At 44.6% G+C, this 15,867-nt stretch overlaps 1 protein-coding gene across 1 annotated transcript in view; it reads right to left on the reverse strand.

Moving 5' to 3' along the window:
- Positions 1-15,129, reverse strand: part of LOC138566789 (cytochrome P450 2F2-like) — a 948,082-nt gene extending 932,953 nt beyond the window's left edge. The window contains exon 1 of the mRNA XM_069644443.1: positions 15,043-15,129. The gene's annotated coding sequence lies outside the window, so the exon portion shown is untranslated. The remainder of the gene's footprint in view (positions 1-15,042) is intronic.
- Between the last annotated feature and the right edge of the window lie 738 nt (positions 15,130-15,867).

Genomic DNA, 15,867 nt, shown 5'->3' on the forward strand with positions numbered 1-15,867 from the left:
GGCAGGTCTCTGGGACTTGGAAAGCAGAGTCGCTACTGGATCGAGAGAACCGAAGAGAAGCTGAAGGAAGAGGACTGCTGCAACTACTGAACCTCCTGGTGAGCCCTGCTGTGGTTCCAAATCTCCTAAACTTCAACAGAGAAGATCTGCAAGGAATCTTCTTCCCTTGAGCTGGTGAGACCAACCAGTTCGCCAAACACCAAGCAAGGCCTCCCAACCCTGGTCGAATTTGCTGTGCACAGCTGTAGTGGACCGGATAGCCAGGAGGACCAGACTTTGTTTGGGTTTTAAGAGGCGCACCTTTTATTTGTTGCCTTGCTCTGAGGCTGGTTTCTTCCCTGGGCCCTGGGACCCTCAAGTCTTCCTCCTTCGTGTCAGTCCAACAGTCGCTTCAAGAACCATGAGCCTGCAGGGTCTGCCAGGAACTTCTGCCTCAGCTACAGCATTCTTCTTCTTCTAAGGTACTGTTCAAACACAGTTGTCCGTTCCGTCTGACCGGGGTGAAAGTGTTTTAAATCGTTCGCCAATCTGAGGGCTTGTCCTTCTCTACTCTTTTAAATACCTTTTCCTTCGACCAATTTCATTTCAAACTCTTGGCAGAGACTTAATCGCAAACTACTCTCAACTGTGTGATCCTCTGCAAAGACTCTGAACCATTAACATTGGCCCAGGCCATTGATTTGAATCCTAGTTGTAGTAAGCCTTTTCTAGATTACCCTGCCTACTGACTTGTTGGTGCTGTTTGGTTTTGTATAACCTTGTCTTTCTCTCCCTTTTTAAATTGCTGGACTGCCATTTTGCTCACACTTCATTTTAAGCTTAACTTGTCCAGAATTGATTGGGTGTTGTGTAGTATATTAAGATTGTGATGTTATGTTACTTTATTTTAGTGAACTGTTTTACAAATGATGGTGTAAATAAATGTATATTCTTTTACTCAGAAACCTTGATTCAATGTGTGTTTGAACCATAGCAATTGCAGTCCTTTGTGTAACTTCTGCACAGCCATCGTTACCACTTTACTGTGTAGCACAGGCTCGTACCAGAGGTGAATTTGTACTTGCACTTGTAGTCTTAATTGTGTGTGGTGTTCCCAAAGGGTACTGCATATGATTCTGCCTAACATCCCCCTACCCGGGGTACCACTGGGCCTTAATGCTAGTATTAATGTTTGTATTGATTACTATGACCTTTCCTCCTATTACCAGCTAGAAGGTTGTGAATCCATTCCCATATTGCCTTCTATTGCTCTGAACATATTTTACTTTGCATCCTTCTCTTGACAACTTACTTGATGAATCACAGTATTGAATGGAAGCTATATGATCACTTATGTTTTATGTATTTTATGAATTTCATTTGCTGCAGTTTTGGCGTACGCAGGGCAACAGCCATGAAATTCCATGAGGTCAACAATTGAACGTCCTGCCACACGGCTCTTTATGATACCAGTTTCTTTCGATACTCCACAAGCTACATTACCTCATTGCCTTGAGAAAGAACCTTCGGGATCGAAACACGTGTCAGGTGACCACTCTTTAGAACATGGGCTTCATTACGAGTCACCCGGTATGGAAATAACGGTGGCATTAAACCCACCTCCACCGTTGTTTCCATACCGGGTAATTCGGAGTCCTGCAGGCGGAGGTGTCATTCCCGCCAGGTCTGACCTGGCGGGTTTAACAATGCCCGCCTGCAGCCGGACGTGGAAACACCGGCACCATCACAAGAAGGTGGCAGTGTTTCCATGGTCCCCATTCCCATTGAGTCCTGTTGGACTCAATGGGAATGGGGATTTACCGAATTCCGCCTTCGGAATTCCCGGGTCACCGGGGTTGTAATGCCCCGGTAATTCCGGGAATCATGGAGGCGGAATGGTAATACGAGTCCGGCGGTAACCGAGCCGGAAAAACCGGCAGGTTACCGCCGGACTCGTAATGAGGCCCAATGTGTCTACTTTATGAATATTAAAGAAATACACATTCATATGCCACATTCAGCGGGAAATCTTTGTAGTCACAAGATGCAATAAAACTAACTTGCTGCAAGGTAACCAGGAATTCCGACTATTTCAATACAAAGGTGTTGGGTTTACCTTTCCCCACCTGTGACCTTGCATAGACCAATACGAGACCATCAGACCTAATACCGAGCTCAGCACAGGAGTGTTCTATTCTAGAGCCCCCCTTTTCTCCTATCTTATTTTATTTAATTGCATTTTATATGTTTAATTTTGTGTAACGTTCAAATTATGGACTAAATCACAATAAACATATTATTATTATAACAGTGCTTTGCCCCTGCAGTGTTTTGCTGGGATAGCTCCCACATATGACCCGTCCATTAAGAATGCTTGGGATCCCCATGGCCAGTTAACTTTGAGAGACATGTTTCCGGATAGGAGGGTCGTGTGGCTGGCGGACTTCTTGGCTAGGTTGGGCCTCGGACCCTCTCATGGCCCTTCAGTACCATAGGATGAGATCAGCATTTCAGAGTCGGTAGCCCTCCTTTCTGGATGAACCATTGACACACCCATTTATCCTTGCCATCACGGTGCCCAAGGGTGTTGGCTGTGGAACCTCCAGATTGTATAAAATGATACAAACTCATACCCCCTCTCATAACTCCATGAAATGTATATGGGAATGGGACTTAGACTTATCTATTGATGAAATACAATGGGCTTAATGCATCCAGCTCACCAAATCAGTGTCAATCACTGCAAACTTGAGATTGATTCAATTCAAAATCCTGAACCATTTATACCTTACTCCCATGAGAATGGCGAAAGTCTCCTCTGATGTATCACCTAGCTGCCCTAAGTGCCCGGCCGAAAATGCAGACTCTTTCCATATGTATTGGGCATGCCCTCTCATACTTGAATTCAGGGGGTGGGGGTGGCCAATACTGTAAATGACATCCTGTATATCCCCATTCCTCTTGCTCCTATTAAATACCTACTTGGAGACATCGGGAAGGCCCCCATAAAAACATGCAGGTTGTTCAATGTGGCCTTCGCTGTGGCAAAAAAAACATACTTAAATGCTGGAAATCCAGAACTGCACCTAGCCTGAACTGTTGGATTAAGTACATGATATATGTAAATGAATGTGAAGAAGGTTTTGTCCAAACTTTTTCCCCACTAGCTGACATAAAGACATTTGGTCACCATTCAGAACTTTTCTTGCCTTATTTGAACCTGTGGCCGCGAATTACTCTTGAGGACTATGTGCATGAATCTGAAATTCTGTGGGAGGGACTAAAACATTTACACGTAATATGGTGATCATGAAATGCAATATGCTATATGTTCTGACCATCTTATAAATAAAGTTTTTTTTAAACATCAAGGTTCTATAAAAAATATAAACACTTTAATAAGACTCACTACCTGCATTTAGAAAGAAAAGATATTACTATACAAAAACCCACCTCACAGGAAAGACAGACGATGGAACAAACTGAAGAAAGTAGCACTTTAAGTGTAGTTCCACGGGTAGTAGGAAAGTACTACCATAAAAAGATAACTTGCAAAAAACAGGAGCGATCATGGCCTAACATGTCTGTTGGGTCCCAGTGGACTGTGGGGGCAGTTCAGTACATGGATTTAGTTCTTAGTGCGCTTAAACACCAGATCTAGTGTCTAACCATGATGCAAGCTGATCAGGCTCAGTTTGAGCATGTAGGATCGCGGACGTCCTCGTAGCATGCAGGCATCAAGAAGGGGTGAATGCAGGCCCTCTGTTTAATTGAATGGCAACGATTCAAGTGATTAAGATCAGGGCAGTCCCAAGAAGGCTTTGCAGTTGGCCAGGCCAAGTCAGGTTTTAGATGCTGGGAGAGGTCGGGGAATGACGCTCCAGCGGTTTGAGTTGGCAGGCGACAGTCATCAAAATGGTGACCGTGAGCGTGTCAATATGCGATCATTAAGGCAGCAGTTCTTGGGCTAGCTAGGCCAAGCCGTGCTGAAACCCCTAGTTAGAGTTGGGCAGGGACCCTCCAGAGATTCCATTTTGGTTCCGGCCTTGAGCAGTCTCTTCGGACCTAACAGATGACATGCTTTGCTAGGACACAATGCAGTGTTGAGCTGGTTTAGATGCAGTGCAATTGTTCAGCTGGTTGAAGGAACGCAGATACCAGTGCCATCCCTATTGTTCAGGATGTGGGTACATGGAGTGACCAGTTTGGTGCGATAGAACAGGGAGCTTTGGGTTGTCTGGCCCTCTGGTTACTGTGAGGCCTTTACAAAGGACTTGAGGACTGGATGTTCCAGTTCAGGGCCTGGTCTTCTGGCACAGAAGATCTGTTGCAGAGTGGATGGTCCTGGTCCACGGCACTGGTCACTCCTGATGTTCCACGGGAGTGGTTATGGGACGGAACTTCCTTGTGTCTTGGACGGCTCCTTCTTCACCACAGGCTGAGGGCTTTGGACAGTGCAACTGTCCCAAAGGAATTCCAGGTGAGAATGTTCAGAACGTCTCTTCGGCCTTAAAGGATCCATGAGGAACTGAGTGATTTCTCCTAAAGGGGTGTGAGACCTCTTCTTTAAAGGCACATGTCCTCAAGTGATTGGTCTAAGCATAGCCTGCTTTAGGGGACCAACCCCTGCTCCTGGCAGGAGTGGACCTTGCACTGTTAATATCCCACCCAAATTGCTTTGCTCCAGTGGAAGTTGAGGAGACAGGAAAGAGAAAGCAAGACAGCGAGAAACAAGATGGTGAAAGGCTTCTTTCAGTGTCCAGAGCACTCCTGCCTATCCTACTCCTGCCCCTTCCCTCATGTTAATGTTAATGTTAATGTTAAAGGTCATTTGTACCGCGCACTATCACCACCGGAGTGGTCCCCTGGCGCTCTGGCGGCTCTGAAAGAGGGGGGGGGGATGGTGGGTTAGTGGGTGGAGGCTGGAAAAGTGCAAGATTGCAGTGATGTGCTGTTGGCAGCCTCAGCCCGATGGTTCCGTCGGCTGGGCCTGGGGTGTATGCGGCCGGTAGTCGTCGTGTGCTGATGTGTGAGTCTATGTGTTTTTTTGTTTTGTTGTTGCAGTGTAGTGAAGTTTGTGCGGTTTGCTGCGCTAGAGGTTTGTAGTTGTGTTTGGTTTGGAGTTTGAGAGGTGTATGCAGAGAAGGAAATTGTTAATGGTATTCGTTAGTCATCTCTATCCTGGACTGAAACCGGTTGGGCTCGTGTAATCTTACCCGACGGGATGCTTGTACACCCTGAGCCTCAGGAGGTACGTGCCCGATTTTCCATTCGAGGCCGTTTGAGGATCTAGCTGTCCCCTCCGCCCGCTCCCTTAATAACCTTGCATGCTCCTCCCCCCCTCCACATGACTAGCGCCGCTGCTATTGTCCATACACCCGGTTGTGTGGTGATTGGTGGTATCTTGTCTGTTCCACAGCCTCGTGGGACCTAGTTGTGGCTGTGAGGGCGGTGGGGGATGGTAAGGGTTGGCTGGAGTAGTTGTATCCGTTTCTCTGGGTCTCGCGGGTGGACCCCTGTGTCCAGCGTCAGCCCTGCTGGTGCCCAGGGTACTTCTGTCGGTTCTACCGGTTTGTCACTGTCCTTTTTTGATGATTCGTTTGTCTTATTGTTGTTTCGGTTTTAGTCTCCGGTGCTGAAGAGGTAGGTTTTTAGTAATTTTCTGAATTTAAGGTGGTCTTTGGTGTTCCTTATCAATTTTGGGATGTTGTTCCAGGTTTTCGCGGCTAAGTGGTAGAAAGCGGTGCCTCCGAGTTTCTTCTTGATGTAAAGTTTTTGGTCCAGTCGGATTTCGTTGGTTGACCTGAGTGGTCTCGTTGGCTTGTAGATTGTTATTTTTTTTTGTAGGAATTCGGCTCCTTGTCCGCTGATTGCCCTGTGCGTTATGCACATTGTTTTGAAGATGATACGCTGTTTTACTGGGAGCCAGTGTAGTGTTTTTAGGGCCGGGGTGATGTGGTCTCTTCTGGATAGTTTGAGGAGTAGTCTGGCTGCAGTGTTTTGGATCCGTTGTAGCTTCTTCAGTAGGTATTCCGGTATACCGAGGTAGAGGCTGTTTGCATAGTCGATACTTGACATGATGAGGCCCCCAGGCCCTCCATACTGACAACAAAATCCTTTAGACATGCAGAACCTTGCTGTGAGGTTACTCCTCCTGGATGGGTGTGCTCCATTGAGACCTCAGCCCAGGACAGCTGTCTGTGTCATCTGGGTTTCCTTCCTTTATTTGTTGCATTATTGGCCCATCTTACGCCAATACACATTCCCTTTCACTGAAGAGCTGATTCACAATAGCAGACACATGTGCGATATCAATTGGGAAGTGGCAGCTATGATCAAAAGTAATACCATGTACTATGCCTAAACTCATGCATAACTTATTCATAGACAGTACCCTGCCACCATCATCGGGTACTCATGATCATAATAGTTTGCTTACAGGGGACATATCTTAAATGTCGCCCCTGTGTGGCAGTGTCTTTTCTGTCACTGTGGCGGTCCAGAGGGCATCTTGTAACTTTTGAACCTGCTCTGTGCCATGAGCTGAGCGGGTGCTGCGGATCAGGCTACTGATGCTGCAGGGCTCAAGTACAGTATGCATTTGGCATGGAGTTGCGACAAAGGGGGGATCTGGTTAGCAGATTACACCCTTGGAGAAGAAATCACCTGCATCATTTTATGTATTAATAAGAATCAAAAAAGCTCGGCCTTTGCCGCCTTGCCAGATGGCAATTCCTCACAGTGAGCAATCCTGGCATTAGTACGAAAATACTTTTATTTTAAATTAAGCATAAACCACCATAAACAAAGCAAAGGAAAGCTTAAACAATGTGAGGGTCACAAACATTTAAAATCGAAATTGCTAGAAGGCATTAGGACTATAGAGTTTATAAAGATGGAAGTAAATAAGCAAATAAATCTATATGAAATGTAACAACAATGAATGAATGAAAACAGAATTCTCCAAAGAATGTGTATATGCGTATATAACACATATTTAAATTTCATGCAATGAAAGTCTCCAAATGTGAAATAGATGACTGAATCATATAGCAAATGCATTCAGAAACCACACTAAACCAGCAAACCAGAAGCAATAGCCCTCACTTAAAATGGTCCCTTCTAACATGTATACAAAAATACATTCTATAAGCTTACTGCGTTCTTCCGCATAGGACCATCTAAACGAATTTTAGTGTCCGGGGACAGATATTTATTTTAGAGGCCCCTCTTAGCCAGAGAAATTACAGGATCCATAATCTCTGATCCCGTCTGTTAGAGAGAATTTTCTGTTTAGGCTGAATTTCCTAACCTAGTGAGTCTGGAGTTTTTTTTTTTTTTCCCATCCTGCCAAGAGGAGACTCTTTTCTCCCACTCTTGGACATGTATATGGTTGATTCCTTTGAATATCAATGTGTTCTATGGGGTCTTTTACTCCATAGGGTCTCATGTGTTTTACAATGTGTGTTGCACCGCACCCTCCGTGCCGTAACACTGGGGTGTCCTAGAGGATCCCCACTATAGACTCCATACCCTGGGACTGACTACTGTCTCCCAGGGCATGTAAAGTCACCATTGACTTTACTAGACCCAAATTTACTAACAGAACTAGTACAAACCATCCTATTGTGGACGTACTGGTAGGGGTAATCCGATTACCCCTGGGTCTGTTGTTCGAGGGGGCACTGTCCCGTCCCCCCTCGTCGAGTTTTGGCTGGTGGCAGTGGAAACTACTTTTTATATTCGACCCCGAATATATTCCTATGGGATTCTTCCCATTGTTGGAGGCTAATACTTTTTCACGTTAGTCTCTAGCATACTGCCGGTTTATTTGTCTTAAATAAATCTACCGGGTGGTATTTTCTGCCAGAACTCGGTTTTTAAAATGGCGTATGTGTTCGCCTCTGTAACTCCGAACTAAAGGTTGAGCCCTTTGTTCCACTTTTGGCGGGCTTCTGCACAGAAGCCCTCCAAAGTGGTGCCATTCTGTCTGGGTAGCACAGGGGGTGTGGGAGGGCCAATTCAAGTCGCACTCTGGTGTGATTGGCCCAAGTGGTGAGCCGCCCCGCTCACGACTTAGCGTGTTTTGATTGACAGCTAGGCTGAATGAATGGGGGTTTTCTGCATAAAAGCAGGGCTTTTGGGACTGGATCTTCAGAAGTCGCCACAGAACCTAAGAATCCGTCGAGGGTAAAGCTGAGCCGACCTGCAATGATGGCACCTCCGGTGGAGCCCTGCTGAACCGACTCACCACTTCCCAACAACACAGGAGATCTCCCTGCTGGAGAGTCTTCTTCCCCTGACTGGTGGGAACAACCAGTCTCTTTGCTTTTTCTTCGCTTCCAGGGCGTAGTGGTCGAATTGCCCGTGCTGAGCACCCCGGCAACCGGCTAGCCACTAGCCTGTACCGCAACCAAAAGGTGGTGCCTTGTGATGGAGCACTCTGTGGCTGGGCTCTTCCCTGGTGGTGCAACGATCTTCAACTTTTCTTCGACGACGAGACCATCTCATCTCTTGGCAAAGCCCCGACTTGCATCCACCACCAGGAACAACTGCCCCCGCCGGAGCTGTCTCTCCACTTACAAGGTACTGTGTCCGCCTGGCTTCCCTTGTTACGGTTAGCGTGAGGTGTCTTAAATCCTTACCTTTCCATTGGGTCGCCTACAGACCTTCTTAACTTTTTGTTCTAAACTGGTCCAACCTTTCTGTGACAATTTGCTACAAAGACTTGAAGTGCATTTCCACTGTGATACTTTTTGGGACATACCGCCTTGCCTCTCTCCGAGTGGGCCTGGCCTCTGAACTTTGTGATCTACAGTAGACCCTGCCTTACTTGCCTTGCATTTGCTTCGTAAAAGTGTTGGTATCGAGTTGGTTTCATACCGTGCCTTTTCTCTCCCGTTCTAACGAATATTAGAGTGCCATCTAGGTTAAAGCATTCACCTCTGTCTGCAAATAAGTGGTGCCGTGGAACCTAGACTTGTCGAAATATTGTTAGGGGATTGATATATACTTATAGTAATTGTAATTGAATTTGTTTCCCGTATTAGTGCCAGTGTGTTTTTCATAGATGTGTTTTTAAAATAAATAATGATATATCTTTACACCCAAGCTCTGTTCCGTGTCTGCTTGTTCTACTGTGTAAATTGCCCTATCTTGTATACTCCATATACTGCCTAACTTTTCTTGAGAGAAGTCTGACTGCTCAGCCACAGCTACCAAGTGAATCTGTGTGGTACAGACTGCTACCAAGTGGTTTTACTGCCAAACACCTGTAGTCCTAAATCTTTTGCAGTGTTCCCAGAGGGAACTGCACAGGTTTCTGCCTAACACCGTCTCCCCCCTCATCGCAATCACAACCCACAGTTTGATATTCTTTCCTGCAGAAATGAAAATATGCTGGAATCATAATAATAAACAAGCAGCATTTGAAGGACAATATTTTCCGTCCACAACAAGAGTACTTGTGTTCAAGCATAGGTACAGGGCACATTTTAACAATAGCAGCCACGAGAAAGGTATCGTTCAATGCAGGACACAGATAAGTAGCCGTATGAAAAAGGGGTACATCTCCCAGCATAGATAGATGACTCAGATTAACAATCCACTAGATGTTAAAGTGCTCAAGCAGGTACACAAATTAGATAGATTGTGGATATAAATTAGAAGCTATGGTTTTCAATTGGCAGTGCTATTAGTCAGCAAAGGGAACAAATGACTTTGTAGTGTACAATATCGCAAAGATCACTACTACAATGCAACACTATAGTCAGTTTAACCATGAGCGAGACTGTTTTGAAGAGCATACCCTTAGAACTATGACTCTTAAGGGCTGACAATTTTCAAAATTTTGCAGAATGGAAATTTTGGCAGCTTAAGAAAAACAAGATTACATGAGTTTGCCAGGATCATACATCTAAATTAAGAGGTGAAGCTGGGATTACAGCCCAAACTGCAATTTCTGGATTTTATCACATTGTTTCCCAGTTCCTATGATAAAGCAAGGTGCAATTATTTGTGAATTTTTCACTTTATGAATTAAAATAATACCATGTTGTTTTAAGAACTGACTTGGAAAATAAGCAAATCACATCATCATCGCTCATCACTCATCAGTCACTCATGATCAACTATTAATTCGATTTAACATACCCACGCCCAACGGCCCAGTCCCTATCACAACTCCCCATCCCTGTACTAATGAGAAACACACATAAGCTCAAACCTACAATCTTGGTGCCCATCCTGAACAATTACTTAATGCACAACTTCCAGATGTTGCCAACCCTGATAGTATTTCACTGCACTATCACACTTGTCTGAAAACAGCTATAGATGAAGTAGCCCCGCTCAGAATTAAACTTCCTAAGCCCAAACGCAGCAATAACTGTTTTAACAGCGATCTCATCGAACTTAGAAGGAAAAAAAGATCCCTAGAACACCTTTCCAGAAAAAAAACCACCAGTGAAGCCAAAAAATAAACTCCTTGCTATTTCCAAAACCTACAAACTTGCAGTGATCCCCCATAAAGCCAACTCCCTTAACCAACGCGTCACAAATGCTGCTTCTGATAGCAAAGAACTATTCTCAATTATCAGAGAATTAGAAACACCCATCCCACCTCCCAGCCCCGCCATCCCAAGCAAAGCATGATGCACCACTATTCAGGACGTACTAGCATCTAAAGTAAACATGCTTCAAAACAAAATTGACCTACAAAGAAAACTTCTAACACACACAGTGGAGCTTACCACCATTAAGCAAGCATACCACATTTTCATTTCACAACAGTGACTACTACCCAGGTGCTTAAAACCATAGCCTCACTCAAACCCTCCAATTGCAAAAGCAATAGTTCCCTGCAAAACTAGTCAAGGAGTGTGCCCCTGCACTAGCACCCACCATCACTAACTTCATTGATGCCTCGTTCAGCGCCAACCACATCCCCACCAACGTCAAAGAAGCCTGGGTAACACCCCTTCTTAAGAAACCCACCTTTGACCCCACCATCCCCACCAACTACCAACTAATCAACAAAGTTCCCTTTCTCCTTAAAGTTATCGACAAAATTGCCTATACCCAAGTCCAATCGCACCTCAAAAATAACCACCTGCTAGGAGACAGGCAATGAGGCTTCTACCCTAGGCATAGTACAGCCCTATTGGACTTAAAAAACAGAAGAACACCATGAGAGACACAGGAAATCTATGCATCCTTCTACTACTTGACCTTTCTGCGGCATTTGATTTAGTGGACCACAGCAAACTATGCCTAACCCTAGTTAACAATTTCCACTTTTTCCAAGGAAGCAACCTCCTGGATGAAATCTTTCTTTTCAGACCGCACATCCAGGGTAGCCATCGGAAATGAAGCAGCTGATCCCATAACAGTACCAATGGACGTCCGGACATGGATCATGCCTCTCCCCGACGCTATATAATGCTTACACTAAGCTACTGTTCGCTGCCCTTGATGCTATGGGAGTAAATTACAGCAACTTTGCGGACGATATGCAGATACTCATCCCCATTACAGGTAATATGGAACAAGACACTATCTGTGTCAACAGAATCTAGTCTCTGATCCGGAACTGGATGGTGACCAACAGCCTATGTCTAAATGTTGAAAAAACAGAGATTCTCATAGTAGGCGCACCTGCCTATTTTAGCAAACTACCCCTGGATTACACAGCGAGAGTCATAGAGGGCACCCCTATCACCATTTCGCACCAATTCAAAACCCTAGAGGTTTACCTCTACTCCAGCTTCACCATGGGCAAACACATTAATGCACTTGCATCATCCACCTCATATAGTGCCAAATTCATTGCACTAAATCGACCTTTCCTCACACCCCAAAACTGCATCACACTAGCCCTCATCTTGGCCAAGATTGATTATTGTAACATACTCTTAATAGGGACCTCAAAGAAAAACCTAAATAAAATGCAACTACTACCGAACAAGGCCTTGAGAGCAGCTCTTGGCAAGAGGGATCACAAATCACAGTACAGAGAGAGGCCCACTGGCTACCCATACAAGCAAGAATATTACATAAAACACTTAAAATCAGTTGCATATGTATCACCTCACAGGCACCTACCTACCTCAACCACTGCCTCACATGCAAAATAACCAACAGAACACTCAGATCCAATTCCAACACACACCTGCTCCTCCTCGGTTCAATAACACCAGAACAGGCAACTCCAGCTTCCCTGTAGCAGCCCCTAGAATCTGGAACTCCCTCCGACCCAACATCGGTAATGAGCCTTCCTTCCAACAGTTTAAGAAACTGCTAAAGACCTGGCTCTTTAACAAATACTAGCCACCTGATAGATACCCCACTTGATCTATTGCCTTACCATCCTGACTCCCAGCCCAGATCCTCTGACCTGTAGCTTAAACCTCTACATGTCATCACCAAATGTTAATGCTTGTATGCTAATATTGTTCTTTAACTTGCAAATTATAACCTGTGTCTTACTCATTCTGCTACTGCCTAATGTTAGCTACTTATGTAACCAAGACACTATTAAGATCTTCTGTAACCTTTTATTATGTAAGTATTCTCGTAACCTGTAAGCATGTAAGTATCCTTGTAAACTAGGCCATGATACCCCAGGGTTTGGGCGTATAACCAAATACAATAAATAAATAAAAAATAAACATAGTAACCTAACATGACAACATTTAAAAACAATATTTTATAGAAGCATGGTGCAAAAGGACAATGAATCTAGCTTGATTTTCACTATAACAAATGCAGGTAAACAGCATTGCAATGATATGTTAATTGATGTGAACTGTGACACCCTGGGAATCACAGGTCAGGTTCTGGCGTGATTAACCTCTTTTCTCTCCGACCACCCATCCCAGGTGAAACTTGGCGCCTTTCTCTCGACTATCACTCTCTCAACCTGCGGTGATCAAACTTATCCCCCTGGTTCTCCAGCGTCTTTATGGCTACCTTGGCACGTGTGATTGCTACTTTCACCTCTAATTTCCAGTGTTATGCGGATCACACGTAACTATCCTTCAGTCTACCCTCAGCCGTTCCTGTTCCTCACTCATATAGGTCTGTCTGTCCGGTATCCAGTGATGGTGTGCTGCAAACAACCTCTGCCTCAATGCCAGTAAAACTGAGATCCTTCGCATTGAGACCCCTGCTCCCGCTTTCCCACTTTCACTCAGGCTGGCCTCCCTTGGCCCCGCACCCACCCCCACCTGTGAAGCCAAAAACCTTGGGGTCATCTATGACTCCACTCTCTCCTTCTCCTCTCACATTTCAGACATCTCAAAAACATCTATCAACTAGACCTCCTCAGAGACACTCTACTTTTTCTCACTTTCCCCCAGTGTCTCACTGTCCCCAGAGCCCTGGTTCTATCTAGGCTGAACTACTGCAACAGCCTCTTTCTCAACCTCCCTGCTTTTGCCTTGCGCCCTCAGGAACTCAACCACAACAGAACCGCGAGCGTTATCCTTGGCCTCACGCCTTGGGACTGCATCTCTCTGGTGCTGAAATCACTTCACTGGATCCCAGTAGCTGCAAGCAATAATTCAAGACCCTCTGCATTGTCCACAAGACTTTCTGGGGCCTGGGACCTATTTACCTGCAACATTGCCTACGTAAATACTGTTCCTCTCGAGCCCTCCGCTCATCTACCTCCAACCTTCATCTATCTGTTCTCCCTCGTCTTCACCCCTTAATGTGCACTGAAAGAAACCTAAACGCAGAATCGCTGTGAGGCGTATTTGCTTTATCGCAACTGTTAAATGTATCTTTGTCACTTACTCTGCCTGTGCAGACCGTTATCATCTCAGAATTTCAAGGGCTCTGATCGACTTTTGTTTTTTCTCTGTGTGCCCAACCTTTTTGAGCACTTTGAAAAGCTGCATGTGTATAGGCGCTTTATACATAAACATTACCATTACCATTAAATGGTTTCATCTGGGATTTTCGATTGTATTTCAAAGCTTAGCATGCACCCAACACACATATTTGGGGACTGTTACATAAGTTGTTATATACCTTCGGAATTGATAAGAAAGCAGTCTTTTCTTCCATATGAACATCTGCTCAACAGAGGCTTGTAACATTTTATCAGCTCTATTTTGTCTGGAACCCTTTCCACCGAAGGGCCTACATGAAAATAAAGATCCAGCAACAGCCTATACAACACCACCAGAAATTGAGAAGGCAAAACATTTTATAGACGACAGAACAGTGCTACAGGGTGAAATAAGATGCTTTGTCTGGGATCACTGTATCATCCGCTCGCAAAACCGGGGTATAAGCCTCAACACTTTAGTTCCAATGTCTCAAATTTAACTACCTAATCACCTCTCCCTAGTAACAATGTATGCTCCTCATTGGGTCTTGGGAGGGGGGTGACTGACACTTTTAACAACCCGCATTTGGAGGAACAAAGCACTATACTTACACGAGACTGAGGCTATGTTCGTTTTTACAGCTAGCACCAACTGGTGCAGTTACATTCCTGTCTAGCACACAGTAAGTGTTACTATCGAAAAAGTATATATACCTGCAAGTTTATCCACCTCAGACATAGGAAAGGGAGAGCCGGTCCTGCTGGAATTTGGTACTGTGAACTGGCATATTAACACAAATCTCTAACAAGTGCTTAACAAACTGAGCTATATTCTGAGAAATCATGGCACGCAAAATGTATTGAACTGTCAGTATGGCACATGATCTATATATTCTGGAAAGAATGGTGAAAGTACTATAGGAGTTGTGCTATCATGAACGGACAAACTGTGGGTACTATGATGAACACAAAAAACATTATACAATTAATTGATATAATTGATACAAGCTGAATGTACTTGTCAGCCAGAGCCTTGCGGCAGGTTTGATGCCCCAGCAGTGCACGATAAAATATCCTGGTATGTGTTATTTTAGTTTTGTAAAAAGATGGACACTGACTTCCTTCAGTCAGCCATGTAGGCTCCCTTCCCCAAGGTGGGGGCCCAGGGCACTTGCCCCTTTTGCTCTCCTTAAATATGTCTCTGCAGTTCCGCTCCCAACCCATCTTACCTTATATTCAGTGGATTGGTGCTGTGAAACTCTCAGTGAAGTAGACTCGTCCAGTTTGACAGTCTGAAGTGCGGCTCTACATGTGTTATGAGCTTTGCAAATTTCGAATGAAGCAATCATTGGCAACACTTGGCAGCACTTGGCAGCGAGCATGAAGAGATGTTGCAATCAATAGCAAAAAACAATCAGCAAAGTTGGATAACGGAATGCAAATGTACAATTTTGCAACTCTTTCTCATGAGCTACCATTGATAACCATGCCAGAATGTCTGGGATGATTTAATCGTTTGGCTCATGGTCCAGGTATTTTCAGGTCTCGCATGTGGGCCAGCTGTTTGCTACAGAATGGAAAGTACATATTGTTCTTGAAAGAGTCAATAGTGTCATTGAACAAAGGAACGGAAAGAAGGATCTAGGTGTCATCAGCATACAGATGAACCTTTAACCCAAAGTCAGTGATTGGGGAAAACAGTGAGGAGGTATAAAGCCTGAATACGACAGGACCTAAAGCGCACCCCTGAGGGACACACCATGAAAAAGAGAAAAATGTTGAGAAGTTAAACTCTTCCAGGAAGCAGAAAAAGAAATTATTAAAATAAAAAGAAAACCACTTTAAAAGAGTAACAGAAAACCCAATTGAAGAGAGAGTCAAAAGTAAAGTGGAGTAAGCAACAGTGTCAAATGCAGCACTGAGGTCGAACAAAAAGAGCAAGGAAGAGAGTTTACCGGGATGGGCATGAAGAATATGAGAAGATACTATCTAAGTAAAGCAAAACAAAAAGGATTCATGAGCCACATTATAAATGGACAAAGCAAGGCGCCCAT

The sequence above is a fragment of the Ambystoma mexicanum genome, chromosome 2p (assembly GCF_040938575.1).
Source record: "Ambystoma mexicanum isolate Mex_15411 chromosome 2p, UKY_AmexF1_1, whole genome shotgun sequence".
In the NCBI taxonomy this organism is placed as follows: domain Eukaryota; kingdom Metazoa; phylum Chordata; class Amphibia; order Caudata; family Ambystomatidae; genus Ambystoma; species Ambystoma mexicanum.